The following is an 8,419-nucleotide window of genomic DNA, read 5'->3' on the forward strand; positions in this document are numbered from 1 at the left end:
AGAGGGACGAGAGAGTGGGGTTGGGATCATGCGGGGGGAGGAGTGGGGTGACTCGGGGGTTAGGGTTTGGGGTACGAGGCCATATAGGCCAGGGGAGGTTAGGTGGGCCAATTGGGCTGGCCAGCTGGGCCGGAGCCCAGTGGAGGGGAAGTTTCCTTCTTTTGTTTTTGTTTTATTTTCTTTATTTTCCTTTTACGGTTTTACTTTATTTTCTATTTACTATGGTTTTATAAAATATAAAAGCAAGTCCTAATTTAGTATTAAAGTTATGCTACCGTCCCATTAACTTTGGGTAACTAAATAAAATATCTTATCATTTTATTAATTGCAAAAGGACATTTAATTAATTGTTTGCTACGGTTTTATTTCACTTAGTGCATCTAATCATATTATAAAAATGTGGTTTCACCACCATAATTACTTAGGATTTATTTGTCAACTTTAAAACATTTAATTTTTGACATTTGAAAACTTTTATTGTTTACTTGATTTTGAATTTGAATGGGATTTGATGCATCGCGAGGTTAACAACAGTATTCGTGGTGACGTGGCATCATTAGCGTGGAATTATTGTAGCCTAATTATCCGGGCGTCACACACCCGCCTCGGCCCCTCCTCCTACTGCGACGCTACCAGGGGCTGGCGGTCCACGTGTGTGCCAGCTTTGTGGTCGCGATGGGCACTGGGCCTCGAAGTGTCACAAGCGCTTCCAGCGGGGTTTTCTTGGTCTCGGCAATGACGGGAAGGATACACGCAACTTTGCTCATCAGGTCGCCATGGCTGATCGTCCGCCGCCGCAGAAGCCACAGGGACACACTCAGTCCTACTCCATTGATCCCCACTGGTACATGGACTCTGGGGCGACAGAGCACCTGACCAGTGAGATGGGGAAGCTTCACACTCGTGAACCCTACCATGGCTCCGACAAGATCCACACCGCCAATGGAGCAGGTATGCACATCTCTCATATTGGTCAAGCATCACTTCTCACTAGACATGCCAATAGGAGTCTTTCAACTTCGCAATGTTCTTCGAGTTCCATCTGTGACACGTAATCTTCTTTCAGTTCCTAAACTCACTCGTGATAATAATGTGCTTTGTGAATTTCATCCTTTTGATCTTTTTATTAAGGATCGGGGCACGAGGGACATTCTTCTTAGTGGGCGGCTCTGCCAAGGTCTCTATCGTCTGGAGCATCCTGGCGTCGCTCGCGTCTTCAGTGGAGTTCGGGTATCTCCGTCACAGTGGCATGCTCGTCTTGGTCACCCGGCCACACCTATTGTCCGGCATGTTTTGCGTCGTCATGAGCTTCCTAGTGTGTCTAGTAATAAAGATGTAGCAGTGTGTGATGCTTGTCAGCAGGGGAAGAGTCATCAACTTCCTTTTTCGGAGTCCAGTCGTGAGGTGAAACATCCTTTAGAACTTGTGTTTTCAGATGTATGGGGTCCTGCTCAGACTTCTGTTAGTGGTCATAATTACTATATCAGTTTTGTTGATGCTTACAGCCGCTTTACCTGGCTTTATCTTATCAAACGTAAATCTGATGTGTTTGACATTTTTGTTCAGTTCCAAAAACATGTTGAACGCCTTCTCAAGCACAAAATTGTTCATGTTAAGTCGGACTGGGGTGGCGAGTATCGCAACCTCAAGTCCTTCTTTCAGTCGCTTGGGATCACTCACCGTTTAGCATGTCCACAAACACATCAGCAGAATGGTTCAGTAGAACGTAAGCATCGTCACATTGTTGAAGCTGGTCTGACTCTTTTGGCCCATGCATCTGTTCCGTTTCGTTTTTGGAGTGATGCTTTCACCACTGCATGTTTTCTCATCAATCGTACTCCCACTCGTGTTTTGAATATGAAGACTCCCATTGAAGTTCTCCTTAATGAACAACCGGACTACACCTTTCTCAAGGTGTTTGGGTGTGCTTGCTGGCCCCATCTCCGTCCATATAACAAGCGTAAGCTCGAGTTTCGTTCCAAGAAGTGTGTTTTTCTTGGTTATAGCTCTCTTCATAAAGGATACAAATGTCTTCATGTGCCCACTAATCGTGTCTACATCTCTCGGGATGTTGTGTTTGATGAGCATGTTTTTCCCTTTGCCAAACTCCCTGTGTCCACTACCGAGCCACCTGTCATGCATTCATCCTCTGTTGCTTCTGACCAATTTGATGATGTTGCATATTCTCCTGTATTGTTGCCTAACCATGGTGCAGGCACTGGTCGTGGGGCTCGTTTGGAGATTCTGGAAGTGCCATATTCCTCTTCGTCGCCATCGCCTTCATCCTCGGCACCTTCTGTTGTGCATGAGGAGCACATGGCGCCCCTGCATGGCCTCGGTTTCCGTGCTCATGCACGGCCGATCGACGTCCTGGCCCGGTCGCCTCTGGCTTCTGGGCTGCCTTCGCCATCGTCGCGCCCTGCAACCCCGCCGATTGGGCCGGCCTCCTCGGTCCCCGTCTCGCCCAGGGCGTCGGGGCAGTCATCACCAGGCCTGGCCTCGCCCGCCCCTGCCTCGCCCAGGGTGTCTGGGCCCTTCTCACCAGGGCCGGCCTCGCCTGCTCTCGCCTCGCCAAGGCCGTCTGGGCCGGTGTCACCGGAGCTGGCCTCGCCCACTCTCGGTTCGCCCATGGCCTCTGAGCCCCTGTCGTCGGGCCAGTCTTCGCCATGCAGCCCGGAGTCGTCTGTCCCGAGCTCGCCTGAGGTGATTCCTGCATCTCCGGCGACTGTCACGTCTCCGTCACCTTCGCCTCCGCCGGCTCCTGTTGCTGCTCTACGTCCACATACGCGCAGCCGGAGTGGCATTTTTCAGCCTAAGCAACGTCACGATGGCACAGTTGCTTGGTTAGCGGCGTGCATGTATGCTGCTCTCGCAGATCCATCCTCTGAGCCACGCACGTATCAAGCTGCTATGCGCATTCCTCATTGGAGAGAGGCCATGGAGCAGGAGTATCAAGCGCTTCTTCGCAATCAGACATGGACTCTTGTTCCTCCACAATCACGGGTAAATGTCATTGATTCCAAATGGGTTTTCAAAGTGAAGAGGCATTCTGATAGGTCCATTGAGCGCTATAAGGCTCGTTTGGTTGCTCGTGGTTTTCGATAGCGTTTTGGACTTGACTATGAAGACACCTTCAGTCCAGTGGTGAAGCCTACTACCATCAGACTTCTTCTCTCTCTGGCTGTTACTCGAGGTTGGTTTCTTCGTCAGCTTGATGTTCAAAATGCTTTTCTTCATGGTGTCTTGGCGGAGGAGGTTTACATGCGCCAGCCTCCGGGTTTCTCTGATCCGGATCGCCCTGATCATCTCTGTCGTCTGTCCAAGGCAATTTATGGTCTGAAGCAGGCTCCTCGTGCTTGGCATGCTCGTCTTGCACTGGCTCTTCGTGCTCATGGTTTTGCATCATCAGCTGCTGACTCCTCATTGTTTCTTCTTCAAAGGCCTGAGGTTACTATGTACTTGTTGGTCTATGTAGATGATATCATTTTGGTCAGCTCCTCTTAGTCGGCTGCTACTGCTCTTGTTCGCTCACTTGGTGCTGATTTTGCGGTCAAGGACCTTGGGAAGCTTCATTACTTTCTTGGTGTGGAGGTTACTTCTCGTGATGCTGGCCTTGTTATGACGCAGAAGAAGTACTCTCTGGATTTGTTGCAGCGAGCTGGGATGCTTAAGTGCAAACCGACGACTACACCCATATCTACCACTGATAAGCTCAATGCTGTTGATGGTGTGCTTCTTTCTTCTTCTGATGCGACAGAGTACAGGAGTATTGTTGGTGGGCTCCAGTACTTGACGATCACGCGACCAGACATTTCCTATGCTGTTAACCGAGTCTGCCAGTATCTGCAGTCACCCCGTGACACTCATTGGTCTGCTGTTAAGCGGATTTTGCGCTATATTCGTTTCACGGTGGCTCATGGTTTGCATATTCGGCCGTCTGACTCTGGTTGTCTTTCAGCATATTCTGATGCAGACTGGGCTGGCAATCCGGATGACAGGCGATCCACGGGGGGTTATGCTGTCTTCTTTGGCTCTAACCTGATTGCCTGGAGTGCTCGGAAACAGGCTACTGTCTCGCGTAGCAGTACTGAGGCTGAGTATAAGGCTGTGGCCAGTGCCACATCAGAGATCATCTGGGTACAGTCCTTGCTTCAGGAGTTAAGTATACCGCAATCACAGCCTCCTGTTCTTTGGTGTGATAACATGGGTGCTACATACCTTTCTGCAAATCCGGTATTCCATGCCCGAACGAAACACATTGAAGTTGACTATCACTTTGTGCGTGAACGTGTCTCTCAGAAGCAACTACAGATCAAGTTTATTTCTTCCAAGGATCAACTTGCTGACATCTTCACCAAGCCATTGCCTTTGCCACAGTTTGAGACTTGCAGGCGCAATCTTACCCTTCTAGATTCATTAGAAAGTGGCTAAGATTGAGGGAGGGTGTTAGACTGTATTTACATGTGTATATTGTAACGTTGTATACCACCTCATTATATATATATGTGATAGGCCACCCCTAGAGGGTTGTGCCGGTTCACCCCAAAGCCTATTGTCTTACATGGATCATTTCTACAATCAAGGTAGGGGAGGTTAGCATGAGAACAGTCAAGGTAGAGGCCAAGCATGCCCATGACAATAACGGCGGGACCTCTCTCCCCCGAGGCGGCGGCGCCGCGCCGCCCCAGGGGAGTCCCCGTCCACACCGCCCTCAGCCCTCCCTCTCCATCGCCTCCCACTACCACCGCCGTCGATGAGGACGCCGCGGTGCGAAGCCCCTGTGGTGAGGCGGTGGCGGTGCCGCAGTCCTCCAAGATGGGATCTGTCTCTCTGTCTCTCTCTGTTTCTGCGTTCTCCGATTCTGCCCTTTCACCGTTTCTTTTATATCCGGAGATCCGTAACTCCGATTGGGTTGAAACCTTTGCGCAGATTTTTCTCCGAAAATTTGCTTTCTTGCGGCAAAAGAAGAGCGTCAACCGCCTTACGGGGTGCCCACGAGGGTCATGGGCGCGCCTGCCCCCCTGGGGTGCGCCCCCTGCCTCGTGGCCCCCTCGGGCACCGTCTCATCGGATCCGTGATTCTTGTACAAACCGTTCGAGAGAACCGCGAGGTGCCGTTCGCGGGAGATCACTCTTCATGGGTCTTCGTTGTTTGCCGGAGATCAGCAACATGAGGAGGCGACGGGTCGAGAGATCGACTACATGTATCACCAACTCTATGTCCGCTGCGGTGACTGCGCGTCTAGTGGTAAATCCGATCTTGTAATTTATTTCCAGCAGCAGCATCTGGTGCGCGGTAGAAAACTTTTATTTGGCGCTAGCGTAGCATAACGCGTGTTCCTTCAGTATTCCAACTCTATACTACTATATAGTGTAGGAATTTTACATTTAAAAAAAATAGTGTATCAATTTTGAATTGGGCTACATATTATTCTTAACCGCCATTGGTCTCCTAACTCTAACGCCTGGGAACAATGGGAATGTGGGATTCGTGGTGAACTGTAAACCATGGTTGTTTCTGTCGGGGAACGTAGTAATTTCAAAAATTTTCTACGCACACGCAAAGGATCATGGTGATGCATAGCAACGAGAGGGGAGAGTGTTGTCCATGTACCCTCATAGACCGAAAGCGGAAGCGTTAGAGCAACGCGATTGATGTAGTCGTACGTCTTCACGACCCGACCGATCAAGCACCGAAACTACGACACCTCCGAGTTCTAGCACACGTTCAGCTCGATGACGTCCCTCGAACTCCGATCCAGCCGAGTGTTGAGGGAGAGTTCCGTCAGCACGACGGCGTGGTGACGATCTTGATGTTCTACCAACGCAGGACTTCGCCTAAGCACCGCTACGATATTATCGAGGTGGATTATCGTGGAGGGGGGCACCGCACACGGCTAAGAGATCCAAGGGATCAATTGTTGTTGTGCCTAGAGGTGCCCCCTGCCCCCGTATATAAAGGAGCAAGGGGGAGGGGGTCGGCCGTCCAGGAGGGGCGCGCCAGGAGGAGTCCTCCTCCCACTGGGAGTAGGACTCCCCCCCTTCCTTGTTGGAGTAGGAGACAAGGAAAGAGGGGGAGAGGAGGAAGGAAAAGGGGGCTGCACCCCTTGTCCAATTCGGACCAGAGGGGGCTGGGCACCTCCTTCCTTTCGGCCTCTCTCCTCTATTCCCGTATGGCCCAATAAGGCCCATATACTCCCCGGCGAATTCCCGTAACTCTCCGGTACTTCGAAAAATACCCGAATCACTCGGAACCTTTCCGAAGTCCAAATATAGTCGTCCAATATATCGATCTTTACGTCTTGATCATTTCGAGACTCCTCGTCATGTCCCCGATTTCATCCGGGACTCCGAAGTCCTTCGATACATCAAAACTCATAAACTCATAATAAAATTGTCATCGAAACCTTAAGCGTGTGGACCCTACGGGTTCGGGAACTATGTAGACATGACTGAGACACGTTTCCGGTCAATAACCAATACCGGAACCTAGATGCTCATATTGGCTCCTACATATTTTACGAAGATCTTTATCGGTCAAACCGCATAACAACGTACGTTGTTCCCTTTGTCATCGGTATGTTACTTGCCCGAGATTCGATCGTCGGTATCTCAATACCTAGTTCAATCTCGTTACCGGCAAGTCTCTTTACTCGTTACGTAATGCATCATTCCGTAACTAACTCATTAGCTACATTGCTTGCAAGGCTTATAGTGATGTGCATTACCGAGAGGGCCCAGAGATACCTCTTCGACAATCGGAGTGACAAATCCTAATCTCGAAATACGCCAACCCAACATGTACCTTCGGTGACACCTGTAGAGCTCCTTTATAATCACCCAGTTATGTTGTGACGTTTGGTAGCACACAAAGTGTTCCTCCGGTAAACGGGAGTTGCATAATCTCATAGTTGTAGGAACATGTATAAGTCATGAAGAAAGCAATATCAACATACTAAACGATCAAGTGCTAAGCTATCGGAATGGGTCATGTCAATCACATCATTCTCCTAATGATGTGATCCCGTTAATCAAATGACAACTCATGTCTATGGTTAGGAAACATAACCATCTTTGATTAATGAGCTAGTCTAGTAGAGGCATACTAGTGACAATATGTTTGTCTATGTATTCACACATGTATCATGTTTCCAGTTAATACAATTCTAGCATGAATAATAAACATTTATCATCATATAAGAAAATAATTAATAACTTTATTATTGCCTCTAGAGCATATTTCCTTCAGTTTCCATCTTATTTTAGAACCATCCCATCCCATCCTTGCTGCAAAAAATTAGCCCATAACAGATGCCTCTAGGGCCATGTTGTAGTCTCAGCAAAGGACATGTCAACTTATTGACATGGTCTAGAAGGACATCTTCAATAGGAAGAATAGAAAGTAAAGTACTTTTCGTTTCTAACTATTCTTTTCTGTGTTATGATACTACAGTTGCATACAATTTTTAGATTTTCTAATACTTATTATTATCTGCATTTGTACAAATATTTAGAGCTTCTCTAGCCGATCTTTTAAAATTTAGGCTCTCATATGCCTCCTCGAAGTTTAAAGCCTTATATTGTCAGGACTTTAAGAAGTGTGGTACCTAGCTTAAATCTTAAAAGTCCCCAACTTTTTTTTCACACAATTTCATTCAAACTTAACCTGAAATTAGTCGATTCGAACACATCTTTCGATTCAAACTACATCGCATAACATAGAATTAAAATACATTGCATAAACTACTTGTTTCAAAGGAAATAAAAACTAAAAAAAGATAACCATCTTGGTTCATGAGCTCGTCCCAATTCACGTTGTTGTCGGAGCCGTCAAAGTAGTCGTTGTTGCTGGACCCGAAGTCGAGGTCGCTGGAGCAAAGGTCAATGATTGCCGCAATGTAAGGCCTGGACTCGTGAGTAACTCACTTCTTGTGCAGCTCGAGATGTTGGCACTCCTCAGCGACGACCTCTGAATGATTCCGGCAGACCTCGGCCATGTACGCCTAATCGACCCATGCCTCCTCGAGCCACTCGAAGGACACCTAATTTTCCCGCACCTCGCGGCGGGAGACCACCTAGGGGTCGATGGCGATGATCTCTAGCACCTTGTGGCTACTGATGTAGAGGCTCACTGCCTTCAAGTCGTAGGCCCTTGCCGCCAGCTCCGCCGATTGGAAGGAGCCATGCTAGTACGGACGACTAGTGTCTCAATCCTTTTTTCCGAAACCAATGCCCCACCACCACCACCGCATGCCGGGGTACTTACTCTTCGGCGGCAGCAGTAGTAGGTTGTTGAGGGAGTGGGAGGGTGGTGCACTCATCATGCTTAGGTTGGCTGTGTGCCGCGGCGCGGATCCGCGCTTTTAATCGGTTGCAATGACCTCTGACGGCTAGATCCCACCATTTGAGGGGAGTCTAGT

Source organism: Triticum dicoccoides, chromosome 7B (assembly GCF_002162155.2).
Source record: "Triticum dicoccoides isolate Atlit2015 ecotype Zavitan chromosome 7B, WEW_v2.0, whole genome shotgun sequence".
Lineage (NCBI taxonomy): Eukaryota > Viridiplantae > Streptophyta > Magnoliopsida > Poales > Poaceae > Triticum > Triticum dicoccoides.